The 23,710-nt window shown below is 43.6% G+C and overlaps 1 protein-coding gene across 9 annotated transcripts in view; it reads right to left on the reverse strand.

Annotated features, from left to right (window-relative positions):
- The window catches only part of n4bp3 (NEDD4 binding protein 3), a 193,050-nt gene that overhangs the window by 77,958 nt on the left and 91,382 nt on the right, over positions 1 to 23,710 (reverse strand). Inside the window, exon 1 of one of the 9 annotated variants that reach the window (XM_073067780.1) lies at positions 19,533 to 19,581. The exons of the other annotated variants lie outside the window; for them this stretch is intronic. The gene's annotated coding sequence lies outside the window, so the exon portion shown is untranslated. Of the gene's footprint in view, positions 1 to 19,532; positions 19,582 to 23,710 lie in introns of those variants that run through there. 9 annotated transcript variants of the gene reach the window in all.

Consider the following 23,710-nt stretch of genomic DNA (forward strand, 5'->3'; position numbering starts at 1 on the left):
TAACATAAACAAATACATATTGCAAATGCTTTTTTTCGAACCGTGCCTGTAACGCGGCTACTTTTAAATATACGTTGCGTATACTTCTTTACTGAACAACATTCCAATATCTCCTAACGACTGGTAAAATATATATATACTGCAGCCTACCAGGAAAAGTTATTGATCGCCTTTAACTTAAAAGCAGCGTTTTCGCTCCGCCGCTCCCCCCCTCCTTCCCGTTTATCGCAAACCGGTATCCCACAAGACGCGGCGAAACCGGGTGTGACGTCATAGCATCCCGCGATGTAGTACAGAAAACAAATATAGTTAAAACAGTTCTAACTTTAACTAACAAATGAATTACTAAGCGAAAATATTATAAACTAAATAACTGCCATAAAGGCAGCACAATGCTTTTCTTCGAGTGTTTTCCATGTTGATGAGGGTGAGTACAAATGACTGATTTACAATAATTTAATTGTGAAAGTGCGCTTGATTTATCGTACAATTTCATTGGACCTCTGTGAACTACTCATCAATTTTATTGGTCTACTGTTACGAGGCAAAATGTTTTTGGCGGCATGAAAAAAAATAATGCATTAGCCGCTCCGTATTACAGGCCGCAGAGTTCAAAGCTGTTCAAAATGTGGGAAAAAAGTAGCGGCTTAAAATCCGGAATCTACGGTAATTTATTTAGCAAGAGAGCAGTGAATCTGTGGAATTCATTGCTACAGATGGCTGTGCAGGCCAAGTCATCGGGTAAGGCAGAGGTTGATAGATTCTTAATTAGTCTGGGCATGAAGGGATATGGGGAGAAGCCAGGAGAATGGGGTTGATAGGAATAATAAATCAACCATGATGGAGAAAGCTCGATGGGACAATTGGCCTAATTCTGCTCCTATTTTATGGCCAAGGTAATCAGGAAAGTGCTTCCAGAGATTGCCAAAGTGGCATGTGCGAAACCTGAAGGAACAGCAAAGACTTTCCATCCAAGGTCAGGATTACAGGGGTCCAGTGGAGTTTGGTAACCTCAGGAATAACGGGTTCAAAGCATCTGACAATGAACTGTGACAGATAGCTGTTCATTCTGAGTGACGTCACCAGAGGCAAGATATACATCACAGCTGGATGTTGTAAAGATGGATGAAACACAATGATCAGATTAGCACTGGTGCGGGGGCAGGGGCAGGTAGGAGTGGGTGTGAGAAAATATTCAGGTCAGTCAGAAGCAAAGAATAAACTAGTTTCTCCAGACCAGCTAGAGACCTTGGCCTGAGGGGGCAGTTTCTCTTGTCATGGAGAGTGAAGTGCAGAAAGGGTGGTATTATGTGGCTAAATAATTTCCTAACTTTTAAATGATCAAAGTATTAAACAGTTGGCCTTTGAATAAATCTGTCCAGTGTGGGTTAGTAGAAACTACAGTCTAAAAGATATGGAGAGAGAGGATTAGGGCGAGGGAAAGGATGGTGGAGAGGGTGAGGGACAGAGAGAGGGGAGAGAGACAGACAGAAAGAGGGAGTGGGGAGAGACCAGGAAGAAACAGGAGGAAGACTGAACAGATCGGAAACTCAAACTGTGCCACAGGAAATTTGGCAGCTGGTGATCTCAGAGTCAAAGGTGTTCAGATCATCAATCACCACAATTCACGTGCCTCCCTCTTGCCTGCAGCCTTCTGCTGATGCTGCTATAAAGGTTTCAGAAACAGCAGAGTTCAGTCTAGTGTAGTGAAAGATCAAATTCTGGCAGACCGCACTGAGCGTCTGGAGCTGCGATTGGATTCATACTGGAGCATCCGCGATGCTGAGAAAGTCGTGAATAGCACGTTCAGTGAGTTTGCCACACCGCAGGTAAAGGCTTCACAGGCAGAAAGGGAAGGGGTGGCCACTAGACAGCGTAGCAGTAGGCAGGTAGTGCAGGAGTCCCCTGGGGTCATCTCCCTCCTAAACAGATATACTGTTTTGGATACTGTTGGGGGAGATGTCTCATCAGGGGAAGGCAGCAGCAGCCGAGTTTATTGCACCATGGGTGGCTCTGCGGCACAGGAGGGAAGGAAAAGGAGTGGGAGAGCTATAGTGATAGGGGATTCGATTGTAAGGGCAATAGATAGGCGTTTTTGCGGCCACAAATGAGACTCCAGGATGATATGTTGCCTCCCTGGTGCAAGGGTCAAGGATATCTCCGAGCGGCTGCAGGACATTCTGGAATGGGAGGGTGAACAGCCAGTGGCCGTGGTGCACATAGGTAAAAAACGGGATGAGGTCCTACAAGGTGAATTTAGGAAGTTAGGAGATAAACTAAAAAGTAGGACCACAAAGGTAATAATCTCTGGATTACTACCAGTGCCACATGCTAGTCAGAGTAGAAATAGGAGGATATTTCAGATGAATACGTGGCTTGAAAAATGGTGCAAGGGGGAGGGATTCAAATTTCTGGGGCATTGGAACCAGTTCTGGGGGAGGTGGGACTGGTATAAACAGGACGGTCTGCACCTGGGCTGGACTAGAACCAATGTCCTAGGGGGAGCGTTTGCTACTGCTGTTCAGGAGGCTTTAAACTAATGTGGCAGGGGGATGGGAACAAGTGCAGAGAGACAAAGGGGTGTAAAATGAGGGTAGAAGCAAAAAGTAGTAAGGTGAAAAGTAAAAGTGGCAGGCAGGCAAATCCAGGGCAAAAAGCAAAAAGGGCCACTTTTCAACATAATTGTATAAGGGCTAAGAGTGTTGTAAAAACAAGCCTGAAGGCTTTGTGTGTCAATGCGAGGAGCATTTGTAACAAGGTGGATGAATTGAATGTGCAGATAGTTATTAATGAATATGATATAGTTGGGATCACAGAGACATGGCTCCAGGGTGACCAAGGATGGGAGCTCAACATCCAGGGATATTCAATATTCAGGAGGGATAGACAGGAAAGAAAATGAGGTGGGGTAGCATTGCTGGTTAGAGAGGAGATTAACGCAATAGAAAGGAAGGACATTAGCCTGGAGGATGTGGAATTGATATGGGTAGAGCTGCATAACACTAAGGGGCAGAAAACGTTGGTGGGAGTTGTGTACAGGCCACCTAACAGTAGTAGTGAGGTTGGGGATGGCATTAAACAGGAAATTAGAAATGCGTGCAATAAAGGAACAGTAGTTATAATGGGTGACTTCAATCTACATATAGATTGGGTGAACCAAATTGGTAAGGGTGCTGAGGAAGAGGATTTCTTGGAATGTATGCGGGATGGTTTTCTGAACCAACATGTCGAGGAACCAACTAGAGAGCAGGCCATTCTAGATTGGGTATTGAGCAATGAGGAAGGGTTAGTTAGCAATCTTGTCGTGCGAGGCCCCTTGGGTAAGAGTGACCATAATATGGTGGAATTCTTCATTAAGATGGAGAGTGACATAGTTAATTCAGAAACAAAGGTTCTGAACTTAAAGAAGGGTAACTTTGAAGGAATGAGACGTGAATTAGCTAAGATAGACTGGCAAATGGTACTTAAAGGGTTGACGGTGGATATGCAATGGCAAGCATTTAAAGATCACGTGGATGAACTACAACAATTGTTCATCCCAGTTTGGCAAAAGAATAAACCAGGGAAGGTAGTGCACCCGTGGCTGACAAGGGAAATTAGAGGTAGTATCAAGTCCAAAGAAGAAACACATAAATTAGCAAAAAAAAGCAGCACACCTGAGGACTGGGAGAAATTCAGAGACCAGCAGAGGAGGACAAAGGGCTTAATTAGGAAAGGGAAAAAAGATTATGAGAGAAAGCTGGCAGGGAACATAAAAACTGAATGTAAAAGCTTTTATAGATGCTTGAAAAGAATAAGATTGGTCAAGACAAATGTAGGTCCTTTACAGTCAGAAACAGGTGAATTGATCATAGGGAACAAAGACAGGGCAGACCAATTGAATAACTACTTTGGTTCTGTCTTCACTAAGGAGGACATAAATAATCTTCCGGAAATAGTAAGGGACCGAGGGTCTAGTGAGATGGAGGAACTGAGGGAAATACATGTTGGTAGGGAAGTGGTGTTAGGTAAATTGAAGGGATTAAAGGCAGATAAATGCCCAGGGCCAGATGGTCTGCATCCCAGAGTGCTTAAGGAAGTAGCCCGAGAAATAGTGGATGCATTAGTGATAATTTTTCAAAACTCCTTAGATTCTGGATTAGTTCCTGAGGATTGGAGGGTGGCTAATGTAACCCCACTTTTTAAAGAAGGAGGGAGAGAGAAACCAGGGAATTATAGACCAGTTAATCTGACATCGATGGTGGGGAAAATGCTAGAGTCGGTTATCAAAGATGTGATAACAGCACATTTGGAAAGAGGTGAAATCATCGGACAAAGTCAGCATGGATTTGTGAAAGGAAAATCATGTCTGACGAATCTTATAGAATTTTTTGAAGATGTAACTAGTAGAGTGGATAGGGGAGAGCCAGAGGATGTGGTATATTTAGATTTTCCAAAGGCTTTTGACAAGGTCCCACACAGGAGATTAGTGTGCAAACTTAAAGCACACAGTACTGGGGGTATGGTATTGATGTGGATAGAGAATTGGTTGGCAGACAGGAAGCAAAGAGTGGTCACCCAAGCAATGACCTGGGTGTCATTGTACACCAGCTATTGAAGGCGGGCATGCAGGTACAGCAGGCGGTGAAAAAGGCAAATGGTATGTTGGCATTCATAGCAAAAGGATTTGAGTACAGGAGCAGGGAGGTTCTACTGCAGTTGTACAAGGCCTTGGTGAGACTGCACCTAGAATATTGTGTGCAGATTTGGTCCCCTAATCTGAGGAAAGACATTCTTGCCATAGAGGGAGTACAGAGAAGGTTCACCAGATTGATTCCTGGGATGGCAGGACTTTCATATGAAGAAAGACTGGATCGACTAGGTTTATACTCACCGGAATTTAGAAGATTGCGGGGGCATCTTATTGAAACGTATAAAATTCTAAAGGGATTGGACAGGCTAGATGCAGGAGGATTGTTTCCGATGTTGGGGAAGTCCAGAACGAGGGGTCACAGTTTAAGGATAAAGGGGAAGCCTTTTCGGACCGAGATGAGGAAAAACTTCTTCACACAGAGAGTGGTGAATCCGTGGAATTCTCTGCCACAGGAAACAGTTGAGGCCGGTTCATTGGCTATATTTAAGAGGAAGTTAGATATAGCCCTTGTGGCTAAAGGGATCAGGGGGTATGGAGAGAAAGCAGGTACAGGGTTCTGAGTTGGATGATCAGCCATGATCATACTGAATGGCGGTGCAGGCTCAAAGGGCCGAATGGCCTACTCCTGCACCTATTTTCTATGTTTCTAAATCAAACAGGATGCAAGTAATGAGTCTGAGAAGCACAGCCTGTAACACCAAGATTTTCAAAAATGTCAACAATTACACATTTTTTTGAGAAATTATGTGAGCCATCACAAATAATGTCAATCAAACTGCTCAGGCATTCCAGTACACTTTACTCCTGCACCCCAACAGCCGACCATGGCTCTCAATCTGGCACGGGGCACTTACCCATGCTGAGGGGTTTCAGAGGACAGAATGAGAGCAAGTCAGAGGGGTGGGTGGTGCTGCTCCAAGCCACCATTGGTCACCTTACAGAAACTGGTATAAAATTCACCAGCCCGGGGGGAGAAATATATTTCGAATAATGGTAATTCTACAAGAAGCAAACCTCATGTGTGTTAACTCCCAGTGTTAACTGTGCTATCTATTGGTTCTTTTTGGGCAAACCAGGGGGTGGAGCAAAGAAGTACAACATTTCTTTCTGATATGGTGACAATAATTGTTTCCTACAGCCCAGAGGAATGAACCTCTATGGAGGTGTGCACAAGGGATACTGGTGAGACCTGAAAGGACAAGCAAAGCCTGAACAACCGTGTGGAGACCAGCTCTACGTCCAAAATTGAAATAACATTAATGTGCTTTCTCTGTTACACTGGCAGTTTTTCCCTGCACACACAATACGGATGTTTTAAGAACTGCTGTGACAGATGACTTGAACGAGTGTGTAGAAAGGGAGAAAGTGAAGGGATTGGTAGAATGGAAGGCATACCAGAACTAGAAAGGAAGTTGAAGGGCAGATTGGATACTATGACGTCCAGTCCAGCAACGTACAGTGGTGGCCTCACTGACTTTGCTCAAGCAGCTCAGCTCACACTGGTCTAGACTCAGACTAAACATTATGAGCCTGTCTTTGATTTTCTCTCTCTATGTACTCTTGACCTAATTCAGTCAGGAACAGGTCTCTGGAGCATCTCTGGAATCAGCCAGGAGTATTTGTTTTTGTAGAAGAAGAAAATGTCTGTAAGATTCAACCTAGATGTAACAGTCAATATTATTATGTTTGCAAACCCTCTAAGACATCCCAGGAATTAGAGGAATTTCCATAGTACAATTGGAAACAACCCAACAAAAACAATTCGGGGGGGGGGGGGGGGCAACAGAAATGTAATTTTAATTTTTCTTTGAACACATTTGTTTTGAGTTTTCAATATACTGAGACAGAGGGAAAAGCTAATTGACAATCAGGTGGTAACATTTACGTGTTTTCTGAGCAGTTTGAAGTAAGTACACGTTTGGCATAGCATTGTGGGCCGAAGGGCCTGTATTGTGCTGTAGTATTTCTATGTAACCAATGCGTCACGAATATTGGCATGTCCAGTGACCAATGGAGGCCTGATACCATGCAATGACACCTCCTGGAATTCCTGCAGTTACTATCTGAACTCTGAGATCCATTCAGATTTCTTTCCTGCCTCTGAATAATAGAGCTTTGTTACATGTACTCCTCTGGTCATTAAGAATTGCCACCACACTGGCCTCCCCTCCCCACACCCTCTCCTAACAGTACAGAGTGAACATATTTCTCCCTTGCCTCTTGCTGGGATGGTCCTCCCTTTGATGAGCTGCATTCAGATTTGCTATAGAGCCTCTGTTCCAAAGATCATCTGGGATGCAGTGTGAGAAGTGGAATTCACCCAATGTCTGTAAGTATATCAGCCAACAGTTGTACTTACTCCCATATTTAGAAACATTGAGGACAAAGTGACTTGAATGAGTCAGCATAAACTACAAAAGTGGACTTTCTTTGTTTTCCTCTGACAGAGACAGACAATACTTTGTTTAACCATTTCACAAAAAAGGACAGAAAGTTATTAATTCATATCCGTGTCCACTTATTTTTGTGTTTCATGACTCACTTACATACTTGTCAGCTAGTAATTAACTTCTCAACCTCAAGAACGTCCTGTACTGTTAGGGAGCTATGGTAGCATAATGGTTAGTGCAATGCTATTACAGCTCAGGACATCCTGGAGTTCCAGCGATGTTGTGTAGTGAGTCTCTGTACATCCTCCCCGTGGAATGTGTGGGTTTCCCCGGGTCCTCTGGTTTCCCCCCACAGTCCAGAGATGTACTGGGCAAGTTAACTGGTCGGTGTAAGTTGTTCTGTGATTAAGTTAGGGCTAATCAGGTTGGGCTTGCCCGAAGGGCTGGAAGGGCCTACTCCGCATTGTAATGCTAAAGAAACTAAAATAAAACGCAGTCACTAGAGATACAGCATATTTTAACGCTTTCAAGTAATTATTATACCGACTGGCATTTCAAGCAGTGTTATGAATAGAAAGGAAATTTCCTCTTACTACATTTCAATGGTTTTCCCAAACTATATCTTTTTTAAATTTAGAAAAAATCAGAAGTGTCACTTTTGACCCTTCGGTTAAATTCGAAGAAACGTGGAGGCCATTTATTTAACACTTTCATATGATGTAACTTGACCCTTTTCGAAATCCTTTTTATTATCCTTAAATATTTGGATAGAGGAGCAGAGTTACTGATATTATTGACTGTATCTGATGTAATTTAATAGCCCAGCTTTGTTTAGTTCAGTTTAGTTTTTTCTGATTTCTAATTTGGGTTTTTTTTGATAGTTTTTTTTCCATCATGTTAAATATATCAAGAGTTTGGGAGGTTTAGTACATTTGTGTTATCTATAGCTTATTCTCATACATACTGTTTACTAACTATGCATTCCCAATCTCTCTGTATTACTATTGTTATTATGCCTATGTATTTGAAAATTAATAAAGAGTTAGAAAGAAAGAAATGAAAGGAAATTAAGTTGTCTTTTTCTGGGGATGCAAACAAAATGAAACAAAAAAATGGGTCATATTAATAGTGAACCTTAAACCCCTCCCCGTATCCAGAGAGGCATGCCTGTTACATGACAGCACTGCCCCCACCTGGTCAGAGGTCACACCACCTGCCTTCACGTGACAGTACTGCCCTCACCTGGTCGGAGGTCACACCACCTGCCAGTCACATGACAGCACTGCCCTCACCTGGTTGGAGGTCACACCACCTGCCAGTCAACATTTCACCCCTCCCAACTAATCAATGCAAACTTAACCATTGGCCACCTTAATTGGATTAACCCATCTAGCACCAAGCCGTTGGCCTCCCGGTGAATCACCTGGACTGGACCCTCCAGCCCCCTGAGCTATAACGGGTGCTACATGTGCTTAGCTCACTCTCTTTTTGCCATCCTTGAGGGACCACCCTGCTTCACTCCAGGCTGAAGACTGCAATACAGCACTGGAGACATGTGGTGAGCTGTGCATTGAATAGGGTTGTGGGAGCGTTTATTGTTGTCCCTGTAGCAGAGAGCCGTGCCTGCCCATAGTTAAGGGGTGGTGGATATCGTAGTTACTTTTCCCTTGCTTGTATGTGTACCTGTACTCTGTCCCCACACCGTTTTCCCATGTATTGTACTGCTGACCCGACTTTTCCCATGCTCGTCTATTCTGAGTGCGTTTGTGCGAACATTGTAGCTGCTTGTGTTGTTCCCAAGCTTTTCTCCCCTTGTAAATAAACTCCTTATTAAAACTGTGTGTCCAAAGTCCTTGCCTTTGAGTCCCAAATAATTTGTCTCATTTCCATCACAACACCCCACACACAACAATCCAAAATTGGAGCTTAAACCAGTTGGACCAAATTGCCTCTTCTGTGCTGTAAATTCCTGTAAATGGAATCTGAAGTGTGTGGACTGGACAATCCACCAGTGTATTAATCTGACCATTCCACGGTACAATTGCACCAAAAGGTATTCCCGATCAAAATTTCAAGTTTGACTGGGCAAGTCCAGCTTCTGAACATCCAGGACTGGAGTTGTTGTAGTGGTGTAGGATTCCCTAAAGGTTAACTTGTAGGTTGAGTTGGTGGTAAGGAAGGCAAATGCAATGTTAGCATTTATTTTGAGAGGATTAGAATAGAGGCAAGTACATGATGCTGAGGCTTTATGAGATATTGGTCAGACTGCACTTAGAGTATTGTGAGCAACTTTGGGTCCCTTATCGAAGAAAAGATGGGCTGGCATTGGAGCAGGTCCAGAGGAAGTCCATGAGAATGATCTTGGGAATGAAAGGGTTAATGCCTGAGCAGCATTTGATGGCTCTGGGCCTGTACTTTGCTGGAGTTTGGAAGAATGAGGGGTGATCTCACTGGAACCTATGGAATTTTGGGAAGCTTAGAAAGAGTGGATGTAGGGAAGATGTTTCCTATAGTGGGTAAACCTTTGTCCAGAGGACACAGCCTCAGAACAGAGGGGCATTCATTTAGAACAGAGATGAGGAGGAATATATTTAGCAAGAGGGTAGTGAATCTGTGGAAATTATTGCCACAGATGGCTGTGGAGGCCAAGTTACTGAGTATAGTTAGAGCAGAGGTTGATAGACTGTTGATTAGTCAGGGCATCCAAGATTACAAGTTAGAGGCAGGGGAATGGGGTTGAGAAGGATAAGCCATGATGGAATGGCAGATCAGACTCGATGGGCTGAATGGCCTAATTCTCCTATGTCTTATGGTCTTATTAAACCAGGAAATGAGTGAAGACACAGTTAGTTCCCAACTTCAGTCCTTTTGACAGTTTCTCTGACAATGTTTTGAACAGTCTTGGAGCAGATGAAAAACACAAGTTGGGAACATATTTATGCCACGCACAGCTATGTCAAAAAAAAGTCAAAACATTACTGTGTGGAACTTGGGGCCACATCAAAGCAGGTCCCTAAAATGCAACACATTGGGGAACTATGGAGAATAAAGTTAGTGATAAAATGGTTTGGTTTCTACTGCTGCAAATTGAGAGTACTCCGTTTTCAGTTCTTTGTTCTGATTTAATTCAACTAAACAAGAAGCTTTTCAAAATAAACTTATCCTACATAAGGAAACTCAGCAGCAGTCCTTGAATCCATGCCAAATGCCACCTGCAATACATCACACTAATGAACTATTCCTGACAGCCACAGAGCACATTATTAGGCCAAGTGGGCCTCAGAATTCATCTTCTACCAGATGTAGCAGCTCCAATGAAATGGTTGCAATAAGGAATTGAATTTTGAAATTCCCTCCCTGCACTCGTACTTCAATCCAAAATCCAAGTCTTCCATGATGTTTCTGTGGCAGGAGTCCAGATTGTCCTCGTGGAAGGAACCGAGCAAGGAAAGCTGTGCAACCAGCAATGAGTGACTGACAATATTCTATTGTCGTGTTAAAGAGGCCACAGTTCTGACCAAGTTTTCTATTTATATCCAGTGCTTCCTTTCAATTCAATGGTCACTGCAGGGCATTGGGCAGGAACATCCTTGGGGACTGACGTGTGGTTCTAAGCTCCAGAGTAATAAATAAAATTATAATCTCAAAAGGTTATTGGGCTCAAAAGTAGTTTTCAGAGTGTTTCAAGCACCCTGCTTGTGTAGTTATTCCCAGAGTGGATGAATTCCCCACTTCTGCTTGAGATGGCATCAGCTTTCAGAGAATATAGGATTTGTGCTATTGCTGAGCGTATTGCAGAAACTCCATTTGGCATTGTATTACACACCAGGGGAAAACAACTTTGACCAAACTCTGTCATGTTGCCATGAACTCCCCTCCAACAAAAGGACTCCAAATACTAGGAATGACAAATCACATCTCGTCAGGTGCACTTTGGTGGGGCAGCTCTGTGTCACAACCACAGAGGTGACGGGCCGAATTCCAACTATGGTTCAAAATGTGACACAGAAAACTATTGCATTCTCGTACCAAAAAAAAAACCATGAATGTGTCCCCATTACCATTAAAATCTATCTCGTGTTAGGCAGCCAGCCATGCTGACACTGCCTTTCCTGTTGGTCACTTCACTCTTAGAATGTACAACTTACTCTTGCTTCTCCTGGACTGGTACATCAGAGATCCCAGTTACAACAGGGTAAAATCATGGCATATTAGCCCTGTTAACTTTGATTGAGTTACAAGCAGGATGAGCCCTCCTGGCCCTTCAAGCTGCACAATCCCCTATTTACCCTAGCCTAATCACGGGGCAACTTACAATGACCAATTACCCTACTAACAGGTACGTCTTTGGATTTTGGGAGGAAACCAGCGCACCCAGGATAAAGCCACGCATCCCATGGGGTGGACGTACAACTCCTTTCAGATGATATTGGAATTCAACTCTGACACCATGCTAACCATTATGCTACAGTGGCACATTTATTCTAGAACTGGGGTTGTCAGGGCATGGAAATCTCTGGATCTGTATAAAGTCTCCTGTTTCTTACACACATGCTGTACCCTGTACCTTGGGAATGCTATACAAAAGTCCATCAGGTTTCAGACACACATCAGCAAACCGTCAGCTGATAATTGAACTCCAAATCCAAGGACGCGCACCTTCAGGGTGCTGGATTTCTGTGGCTCTGGAGGCGGGCAGATTCAAGGCCGGTGCTGCCGTCTGATGTGTCGCGGGAGAACACGGAACATAGCTGCCGGCTGTGTGCCCGGAGACCCGAGTTCTTTGGGCACAGAGCTCGGAAAAAGTGACACAACAGTGTCACTTGCAGAAGTGATACAAGTGAAACAGTGACACAAGGTTGTCAGTCTTTGTAGTTGATTCTACTGTTTTTCTTTGTTCTACTGTGAATGACTGCAAGGATGGGGCTGCATGGTAGCATAGTGGTTAGCACAATGCTTTACAGTACCAGTGACCTGAGTTCCATTCCTGCTGCTGCCTGTCAGAAGTTTGTATGTTCTCTCCGTGACCTCTGGGTGCTTCTGTTTCCTCCCAAAGTGCAAAGACGTACTGGTTGGTAGTTGAATCGATCATTGTAACTTGACCTGTGATTAGACTAGTGTTAAATCGGGGGAAATGCTGGGCAGCGCGGTTCGAAGGGCCCGTTCTACATTGTCTCTCAATAAAATTAATCTCAGGGTAGTGTATGGTGACTCATAACCACTTAAAACAAATTTACTTTGAATTTTTGACTTTGAATTAACTGAATGCGGGGCCTCCCTGATAGAAACAACATGAGTAAATAGCCCGAGACTCATTCTTGCCCATCCACGTGTCTGCCCTGGTGCAGAGCTATTTTTAAATCAGATTTGCTGCTTGAATTGAAGCACAAAGCTGGAAGGTGTGTTGTGTGTGCTGTCCCCCACACCAGCCAGCCAGCTGTGGGTAAGAACTGTGGGAAGTGGAAAGTGTCAACAGTCGGCTCTGCTACAACCTTATCTAGAAATATTTCAGCTCTCTAGATTAGAACTCCACATTATCGCAGCTTTCTGCAATAGCTTCTGAAGAGCTAGCAAAGGACATGAAATGCAATACTCTTTTTAAAGACTAGAAAATCTTCACCTAAACAATGCAATGTTATTCAATAACAGGAAGCTCTGCAAGGCAACAGTATTATTTGGATTCTAAGCTGCAAGGTTATAGCTAGGGTGCTGATTACTGGAGATTCTAGAAACGTTAGTGTAGGAATTCTGCAAGATCCCCAATCTTGATCAGCTAAACACAGCTGGTTGAAAAATAATAGAAAATTTGAGTGAACACATCACCTAAGGATAAACAGTCCCCTTTGCACCCATCGGTTGTAAGAGCATCCACTTGAAATACGGGACTTACTGATGCCCCTGGAAACAGCTTATGGCAAGCATCATCACTTCGGTTAGAGGATAGGACAAACTCTTGTGGTCTTAGTTCACTAACGGTAAGGAGTTGCCATAGATCCAATGGATTGGGAAGACTGATTGCACATTGGTTTGAGAGATTGGGTCCTCAAGCAGAAAGAATGTTGAAGCAAGAGATTTGGCTGGATGATCCGAAATCCAGGCTACTAGATGGATAAGTGGTGGGAAAGCAAATGCAACAGAACGACAGGGTGGGGGGGGGGGGGGGGGGCGGTGCAACGTCTTCTGACTTGTGATGAAAGGCAAATCCCTAAGACGGGATTGCGAACCTTCTTGAGAGCATATGCTCAAATTGGCAAAAATCTTCTAAACATTTTCTCACGTGCCTTGGTATTTTTGAGCAGAGATTATCATCAATCAATGAATTGGTAACAATAATTAGAGTTTTTTTTTAAAAGAAAACAGATGAGCCTTGTTGCTTATTTACATGGATTTGTTGTTTTACTATTAGTAAAAATGTAACAGTCAGATGAAAATATATGAAACATTTTAGATCCTTCTTCTTACAGAAACATCTGCATGATGCTAAGCTAGGGCACATCATTAGAGCTGTTACCTGATGCTAGAAAACTTGTTCAAATATTATTAATATTAATCTTTTAAAAAATTTGAAAGATAACATCATTTCTCTAAATAGTATTAATATTGTAATCATTTACTGTGCAAATACTGATGTGTACACCAGGCTGCGAGGATTTCAAAATATATCATCCATCATCAGGTCTTGCAAACCGGTATGAGAGGTTGCCTGTGAAAGTATCTCACCGCTCTCAGGTTGTAAAAAATCATTCATAGAAGCATAGAGAAGTACAGCACAGAAACAAGCCCTTTGGCCCAACTAATCCATATCAAAACCAATTAAACTGCCTACTTCCAGAGTACCAGAACAGTTAGCAGAGAGGTTGTGGAGGCAGATGTTGGTAAGATCTCAGGCAAAGTTAGGAATGAAAAGGTTGATCATGCTGCAATAAAATTGAAAAGGGTGAATATAGTACTGCAGGAGTTGTATCTGAATGTGTGCAGTATATGGAATAAGGTAGATGAACTTGCAGCACAGTTACAGATTGGCAGGTTTGATGTTGTAGCCATCATGGAATCGTGGCTGAAGGGTTTATAGCTGGGAGCTTAACGTCCAACATTGTATCAAAAGGACAGGCAGGAAAGCAGAGGGGGCAGTGTTGCTCTGTTGGTAAAAAATGAAATCAAATCATTAGAAAGAGGTGACATAAGATCAGAAGGTGTTGAATCATTGTGGATAGAGCTAAGGAACTGCAAGGGTAAAAAGATCCTGATGGGAGTTGTATACAGACCCCAAAACAGTAGTAAGGATGTGGCCTACAAATTACAATGGGAGATGGAAAATGCATGCCAAAGGGGCAATGTTACAATGGCCAAAGGAGACTTCAATATGCAGGTAGATTGGGAAAATCATGTTGGGGCTGGATTACAGTATGGTGAATTTCTAGAGTATCTATGAGATGGTTTTTTAGAGCAGCTCATGGTTGAGCCCACTGGAGGATCAGCTATTCTGTATTGGGTGTGGTGCAATGAACCAGAATTGATTAGAGAGCATAAGGTATAAGAACTGCTGGGGCAAGTGATCATAATATGATTGACTTCACATTGAAATTTGAGGAAAAAGAAGCTAAAGTCAGATGTATCAGTATTACAGTGGAGTAAAGGGAATTACAGAGGCATGAGAGAGGAGTTGGCCAGAATTGATTGGAAAAGAACACTGGCAGGGATGATGGCACAGCAGTAATGGCTGGAATTTCTGAAAGCAATTCAGAAAGCGCAGGTACATACATCCCAAAGAGGAAGAAGTATTCTAAAGGAAAGATGACCCAAGGGAAGTCAAGCCCAACATAAAAGCCAAAGAGTGGTTATATAATAAAGCAAAGATTAGTGGGAAGTTAGAGGATTAGTAAACTTTTAAAAGCCAATGGAAGGCAACTAACAAAGTTATTAAGAAGGTAAAGATGGAATACAAAAGTAAGCTAGCCAATAATAGTAAAGAGGATACCAAACATTGCTTCAGATACATAAACTGTAAAAGGAAGGTGTGAGAGTGGATATTAGACTTTTGGAAAAAGATGCTGGAGAGGTAGTAATGGGGGACAACGAAATGGTGGACAAACTGATTCAATATTTTGCATCAGTCTTCACTGTGGAAGACACTAGCAGTATGGTGGAGGTTCCAAGTGATGGGGGCATGAAGGGTGTGAAGTTACCATAATTAGAGAGAAGGTTCTTGGGAAACTGAAAGATCTGAAGGTAGATAAGTCACCTGGACCAGATAGTTTACACCCCTGAGCTCTGAAAGAGGTGGCTGAAGTGATCATGGAATCATTAGTAATGATCTTTCAAGAATCACTAGATTCTGAAATGGTTCCATAAGGCTGGAAAATTGTAAATGTCACTCCACTCTTCAAGAAGGGAGAGAGACAGAAGAAAGGAAACTATAGGCCAATTAGTCTGACCTCAGTGGTTGGGAAGATGTTGGAGTCGATTATTAAGGATGAGGTCTCAGGTTACTTGGAAGCACATGATAAAATAGGCTGCAGTCAGCATAGTTTCCTCAAGGAAAAATCTTGCCTGACAAATCCCTTTGAATTCTTTGAAGAAGTAACAAGCAGGATAGACACAGAAGAATCAGTTGATGTTGTGTACTTGGATTTTCAGAAGGCCTTTGACATGGTGCCACACATGAGGCTGTTTAACAGGCTACAGGCCTATGATAATACAGGGATGATTCTAGTATGGATAAAGCAGTGGCTGATTGGCAAAAGGCAAAGAGTGGGAATAAAAGGAGCCTTTTCTGGTAGGCTGCTGGTGACTAGTGGTGTTTCACAAGGGTTTATGTTGGCACCAATTTTTTTTTGTTATATGTCAATGACTTGGATGATGGAATTGAAGGCTAGATTGCAAAGTTTGCAGATGATATGAAGGTAACTGGAGGAGAAGGTAATTTTGGGGAAGTAGAGATGCTACAGAAGAATTCAGACAGATTAGAAGAATGGCAGATGAAATACAATGTTGGGAAGTGTATGGTCATGCACTTTGGTAGAAGAAATGAAAGGGCTGAATATTTTCTAAAAGGATAGAAAATACAAAAAAATATCTGAGGAGCAAAGGGTCTTAGCAGCCCTTGAGCAGGATTCCCTAAAGGTTTAATTTGCAGGTTGAGTCAGTGGTGAGGAAGGCAAATGCAATGTTAGCATTCATTTCAAGAGGTCTAGAATATAAACGCAAGGATGTAATGGTGAAACTTCATAAAGCACTGGTGAGGACTCACTTGTGAGCAGGTTTGGGCCCCGTATCTTCCAAAGGATATGCTGAAAATGGAGAGGATTCAAAGGAAGTTCATGAAAATGATTCCACAATTGAATGGCTTGCCGTATAAAGAGTGTTTGATGGCTCTGGGTTTGTATACACTAGAATTCAGAAGAATGAGGGGTGACCTTATTGAAAGCTATCAAATGGTGAAATGCTTTGATAAAGTGGATGGCGGGAGAGTCTAAGGCCAGAGTTTACAGCCTCAGAATACAGGGGCATCCTTTCAGAACAGATATTAGCAGGAATTTCTTTAGCCAGAGGGTGGTGAATCTGTGGAAGTCTTTGCTACAGGCAGCTGTGGAGGCCAAGACTTTATGTATATTTAAGGCAAAGGTTGATATATTCCTGATTAGTCAGGGCATGAAGTGATACGGGGAGAAGACAGGAGATAAGGGCTGTGAGGAAAATTGGATCAGCCATGATGAAATGGTGGAGCAGACTCTATGGACCAAATGGCCTACTACTGCTCCTACATCTTTTGGTCTTAGGTCAATGGTCTCCCATCGACCTACACCAGGACCCTAGCCTTCCATATCCCTACTATTCATGCTCCTATCTACACTTCTCTTAAATGTTAAAATCAAGCTTGGATGCACCACTTGTGTTATCAGCTCATTTGAATCTCTCACGCCCCTCTGAGTAAAGAGGTTCCCCCTCATTTTCCCCTTAAACTTCTCACCTTTCACCCTTAACCCATGACCTGAGGTTGTAGTCCCACCTGACGTCAGTGGAAAAAGCCTGCTTGCATTTATCCTATCTATACCCTTCATAACTTTGTGTTTCTCTATCAAATCTGCTCTCAATCTTCTACGTTCTAAAGAATACAGCCCTAGCCTATTCAATCTTTCTTTATAATTCATGTCCCTCAGACCCGGCAGCATCCTTGTTTTGCTTCATCTGTCAGTAAACTTTAATTATTAATGTACCTTTTTATTGTGAATGGGCTTTAAAGAATCAGGGGGCAGCAATGCATGTCACATGTCAACAAAGGTTTTGCACGTGCCACCTTGAACACACCATCCCTGACAACTTAAGTGGAAAGTTACTCTTAATCCAATCCAGACCAGCCCAGTCTGATGTGTTACTCCCTAGCCCAATGCAAAAAGAAGGACTGCCTTCTGCAGATTGCTCTTGCACTTATCAAGATTAAAGATGTCAATCCAGATATGAACAACTGATGCAGTTGGTCTTAAAACTCATAGCTACTGCTCCCAGACACTTTCACAGAGAAGCAGGACATCAGAGGCACTGATCAATTGATACCAGGTAATTGGTTTACTATTGTCAAATATACTAAGATAGTGTGAAAATCAATTCTTTGTTTACCCCCCCCCCCCAGACATATAATTCCAAACATAACTTCATTGAGTTACTACAAACGATAACAGAAATGCAGAACATAATAATAGGCATCTGTTAGTCTCGTGTGTCCATGGATTTGCGCCTTGGAAGGTTTCCAGGGCGCAGGCCTGGGTAGAGTTGGATGGGAGACTGGCAGTTGCCCAAGCTGCAAGCCTTCCCCTCTCCACGCCAGCGATGTTGTCCAAGGGAAGGGCACTAGGACCCAAGCAGCTTGGCACCGGTGTCATCGCAGAGCAATGTGTTGTTAAGTGCCTTGCTCAAGGACACAAACACGCTGCCTCAGCTGAGGCTCGAACCAGTGACCTTCAGATCACCAGACTGATGCCTTATCCACTAGGCCACGCGCCAACACCTAATGCAGAATATAGTGTTGCAGTTACAGAGGTAGGACAGGTAAACAAGTAAGATGCAAGGGTCACCTCAAGGAAGAGTTCATCTTTATATCACGAGAGGTCCATTTAAGAACCTTATGATAGTGGGAGAGAAGCTGTACAGACAGACATATTTATTGATCCCGAGGGAAATTGGGTTTCGTTACAGTCGTACCAACCAAGAATAGTGTAGAAATATAGGAATATAAAACCATAAATAATTAAATAATAATAAGTAAATTATGCCAAGTGGAAATAAGTCCAGGACCAGCCTATTAGCTCAGGGTATCTGACACTCCAAGGGAGGAGTTTGATGGCCACAGGTAGGAATGACTTCCCATGACGCTCAGTGTTATATCTCGGTGGAATGAGTCTCTGGCTGAACGTACTCCTGTGCCTAACCAATACATTATGGAGTGGATGGGAGACATTGTCCAAGATGGCACGCAACTTGGACAGCATCCTCTTTTCAGACACCACCGTCAGAGAGTCCAGTTCCACTCCCACAGCATCACTGGCCTTACGAATGAGTTTGTTGATTCTGTTGGTGTCTGCTACCCTCAGCCTGCTGCCCCAGCACACAACAGCAAACATGATAGCACTGGCCACCACAGACTGGTAGAACATCCTCAATCAGCATCGTCCGGCAGATGTTAAAGGACCTCAGTCTCCTCAGGAAATAGAGATGGCTCTGACCCTTCTTTTAGACAGCCTCAGTGTTCTTTGACCAGTTCAGTTTATTGTCAATTCGTATCCCCAGGTATTGGTAATCCTCCACCATGTCCACACTGACCCCTTGGATGGAAACAGGGGTCACCGGTGCCTTAGCCGTCCTCAGGTCCACCACCAGCTCCTTAATCTTTTTCACATTAAGCTGCAGATGATTCTGCTCACACCATGTGACAGTTTCCCACCGTAGCCCTGTACTCAGCCTCATCTCCCTTGCTGATGCATCCAACTATGGCAGAGTCATCAGAAAACTTCTGAAGATGGCAAGACTCTGTGTTGTAGCTGAAGTCCGAGGTGTAGATGGTGAAGAGGAAGGGAGGCAGGACAGTCCCCTGTGGAGCCCCAGTGCTGCTGATCACTCTGTCTGACACACAGTGTCGCAAGCGCACGTACTGTGGTCTGCCAGTCAGGTAATCAATAATCCATGACACCAGGGAAGCATCCACCTGCATCACTGTCAGCTTCTCACCCAGCAGAGCAGGGCGGATGGTGTTGAACGCACTGGAGAAGTCAAAAAACATGACCCTCACAGTGTTCGCCGGCTTGTCCAGGTGGGCGTAGACACGGTTCAGCAGGTAGATGATGGCATCCTCAACTCCTAGTCGGGGCTGGTAGGCGAACTGGAGCCTCCTTGAGCCTGACTGGAATCTGTTCTCAAGCTTTTTGACCTTCTGCCGACAAAGGGTTGGGCAGGGCTGGAGGTAGCGGTGAGAGGATCACCAGATTATTATTGCTATCACTGCTGCCTTCCCTTACCTCATCATGCACACCTAGCCTCCTCCACTTCCAATACTCCTTCGCCGACAATCCACAATGCTGGTATCTTCTCTGGGGGACACCACTGCAGCATCCATCTTGCTCAAGTGCAAGACATTCTGTATGCTGCAACCAGAAATAATGCATTATCCAGAAACTACAGTTCAGACTGAGGTCAATATTGCAATAAATCAATCGCACTGAAGCGTAGCAGGTGATAAATTTATGACAAATAAGCAGGAGCAATTTATGGTTCTTGCTGCAAACCAGCAGAGCTCCCCTTGCTCAGGAAAGCTGCTGATTCCTCGTTCTGGATTGAGAGCAGATCTCAATGATGGAACACAGGTTTGAAGATTGGAAGCAGATGCCCTGATTAATGACAGGCCTCCTGCTCAGCAGAGTTCCTTCCTCAAATTCTCTGTGCTTCAGATGGAGCCAAATCCAGCTGGAAGTTTCTTATTAGCTAGGGCTGCAGTTCATTCAAACAGCACAGAAAAACGTTAGGGGGAAGGAAAAGGAATGAAAAACAAAGAAAGCTCCAATTAGTTACCCACCCCCTGCCCCATTTTGTTTTCCATCATTCTGGCAGTCCTATCACCTTTTTCTTTTCCTCCCCTACCACACAACTTGTACATCGCCTCCCTCTGGTTCCCCTCCTCCCTCTCTTTACTCTTTGGTCCAATGTCCCCTCCAATCAGATTTCCTCTCCAGTAGCCCTTTACCTCTTGCACCTATCACTTCACAGTTCCTTACATCATCCCACCCCCCGCATCCACCTTTCCTCTCACCTGGTCTTACCTATCACCTACTAGCTTGTACTTCCCTTTCTCCCATCTTCTTGTTCTGGCTTTGGTCCTCTTCCTTCCCAATCCCAATGTAGGCTCTTGGCCAGAAATGTCAACTCTTAATGTCCCTCCATAGATTCTGACCTGCTAAATTCTTCACATTACATCTTCTTTGATAACTCAAAAGCTGCAAGGAAGTCAGACAGATAATAAGTAGCACAAGGCAGCCAGTAAGAAGATATCAATGGTACACTGTGCCAAGCATTTGATTTTCACTCAAGTGCAGGCACTCAGTTTTGAAGCTCTTTTTCACAGAATCCAAGATCAGTTGAGTACAAGATAGAAAGCCAGAGTCAGTGAATGCAACAGCTCAATTCAGATGGAGAAGAACAGGCATAATTAGTGGAAAAAGATCTCTCTTAAGATGATAGGTCAAACAGGCGGGGTGGGGGGGGGGGAGTTTAAAGACAGAATATTACTGATGAAGGGTCATAGACCTGAAACATTATCTCTGTTTCTCTTTCCACTGATGCTGCCTGACCTGCAGAGAGTTCCCAATGTTTTCCATTTTTATTTCAAATTCCAGCACCTTCCGTTGTTTTGACTTTCACTAAGGTTGAGTTTATTTTTCCTTCATATAGCCCTCCTCCCAATGCATTTTTCCCCTCTCCTAAATATACGAACACTGGGCTACTGTAAAATTTCTGGGCAGAGGTGTGTCCACAGCAGCTGTGAGCCGAGCCGGCTGCAGCCTGGCCAGAAGCTGCTTATACTTGCTTGTTCAAAGCCCAGCATTATCTGACATTCCTGAAGGACGTACTTGTTTACTGCAGGCATGCTGCAAAGAGGCTAACCTTTCCCATGAACACAAGAAAGCCTGCACAGGCTGGAAATCCACAGCAACACGTACAGAAGGCTGAACTCAGCAAGTCGAGCACCAACTATGGAAATGAGTAAACAGTCGAAGTTTCGGGCCGAGACCATTCTTCAGGACTTTTACCATTGCTTACCCTGGGGTTATTAAATCCACTTGAGGCAGCCCCACCTACCTCTGTAGTGAACCTCAACCCTCCCCACCATTGCCGACATGCTCAAGAGACGATGACAAAAGAAGGTGGTTCCATCACCAAGGACACTCAACATCTGGGTCTTACCCTCTACTTCTTACTATCATTGGGGAAGAGGTACAGGAGCCTGATGACCCACACCAACCAATTATGAACATATTTTTCCCTTCCACCATCAGATTTCTGCATGCTCCGTGAAAACTACCTCATCATTTCTTTTCCCCACTAGCCATTAATTTATAGCAGTGTTATTTCTTTGCACTACACTGCTACAGCAAAATAAGTAACTTCATGTCATACAGATCAGTGATAATAACTCTGATCCTGTTTCTGAAATATATGCTCCTTCAGAAAAAGCCCACGGATATCCCCCCCTCCACTGCAGTTCTGACCTGCAGTACCAGGAAATTCATTAAGCTAACTGCCTGAGCGGAAATTACCTGATTATTATTATAGCACTGGAGGGCAGACAGAGGAGATTCATTTTAGTTGTAAGAGACAATAGGCTGGACTTATTTTTGTTGGAGTGGATCTATTAGTTTTTCTGTGTGAGGGAGGGGTTTGGGGATTTGATGTTATTGTTGCTCTTTTCTGCAAGGGAAGGGTTTGGGGGATTTTATGTTACTGTTGCTGTTTTTAGCAAGGGAGGGAATTGGAGTTGGGGGGTTTCGATGTTCCAGCTGCTGTTTTGCATGGGGGGATCTGTTAGTCTTTGTGTAAGGGAGGGAGTGGGGGCTAATGGGGTTTGAGGGTTTTGTTTCTTTTTCTTTTTCATGCCGGGGGGAGTTGATGTCTTTCCTTTCAATGACCTACAGGGTTTTTCTGTATATAGAAACACAGAAAACCTACAGGCCCTTTGGCCCACAATGCTGTGCCGAACATGTACTTACTTTAGAAATTACCTCGGGTTACTCATTACCCTCTATTTTTCTAAGCTCCATGTGCCGATCCAGGAGTCTCTTATAAGACCCTATTGAATCCGCCTCCTCATATCATGGCTATCTGGAGAAGATGAATATCAGAATTGTATTATACATACATAATTTGATAATAAAATGAACCTTTGAACCTCTGGAGAAGATCTGATAGATAGAGGGTAGTAAATTTTTCCTGATATCAAAGTTGTCTAGAACTACAGAGTATAAATTTAACGTAATGGAATTCAAATTTGGACATAATTTGAGGAAGAACTTAATCAGAAAGTGGACGGAAATTCAACCATACTGCCTGAGTGGGTGGTGGAGGCAGGTACTCACAACAGACAGGCAAATAAATTGTCAAGGCAAGGGCAGCTAGACAGCTGGTGCTGCCCAGTTGGATTAGTGTAGACAGGGACAGAATGGGCAGCATGGATGTGGCGGGATGAAGGTCCTGTTTCTGAGACGATCTCACCAAAGGGGTGAGAGGAAATTTACAAAAGAGGTTATATGACTCTTGCTGAATTGTTCTATTAAGAAAAAGTTAAAAAGATGCAGTGGGAGGTCTCTGAAGGAATAAATAAAAATGATTCTCAAATCGAACCACACTGACATGTCAATAGCCAAAGATCAGCTTGCAGCTGGAAGGAATTGAAAACCAAGACTTCATTCGAGGAACCAGGAGGCAAGTCTTCGCAAACAGCTTTGTTGCAATTATGTGTGCAGGTGGCCTCCGATGACCCTCCACACAGGGAGAGAGCTCGAGCCCTGATCTGCTATTCATGCACCAGACTCTGGAAAGCTGAAGGACTTAAGCTGGTTGAAAGGAGGTCAAAAAGTGTAACATGTACCAGGCTCTCTTCAACAAAGAGATACTGATGGCTCCTGTCAGCGTGAATCTTCTGCCTTAACAACCTAGAATTAGGAGACCACCATCTAATTGAAAGTCCTACAAAGGATTGCGAGGGTCATCGGGGTCTCTTTTCCACCCCTCAGAGATATTTATCAGGAGCACTATGTATGCAGGGCCCTTAGTATTAGTATTGTCCCAACCATCCAACAACCTCTTTGAACCTCCCCCACCCCACCATCAGGCAAGAAGTACCGTAGCATTCGAACAAGAACTGTTAGGAAAGGAAAATGCTTCTTTGGCCAGCCATATAACTACTGAACTTCCTGCTGCCACCCAGGTCTCAGCACACATGAAGCAGCAGTAGCATTATACTGCTTACCGTTTACTTAAACTGTCGTAACTGCACCTGATTATTTGTAAACTTACTTGTGGTAACGTTACTTTATGTGTTATGTGTGAGTTATATGTACTACATTGTGCACCCTGGTCTGGAGGAACATTGACTTGTTTGGCAGTATAGTTGTGTAGGGAGGGAAAACTCTGATTTCAAGCCTCC

The sequence above is a fragment of the Hemitrygon akajei genome, chromosome 15, assembly GCF_048418815.1.
Source record: "Hemitrygon akajei chromosome 15, sHemAka1.3, whole genome shotgun sequence".
NCBI classification, from domain to species: domain Eukaryota; kingdom Metazoa; phylum Chordata; class Chondrichthyes; order Myliobatiformes; family Dasyatidae; genus Hemitrygon; species Hemitrygon akajei.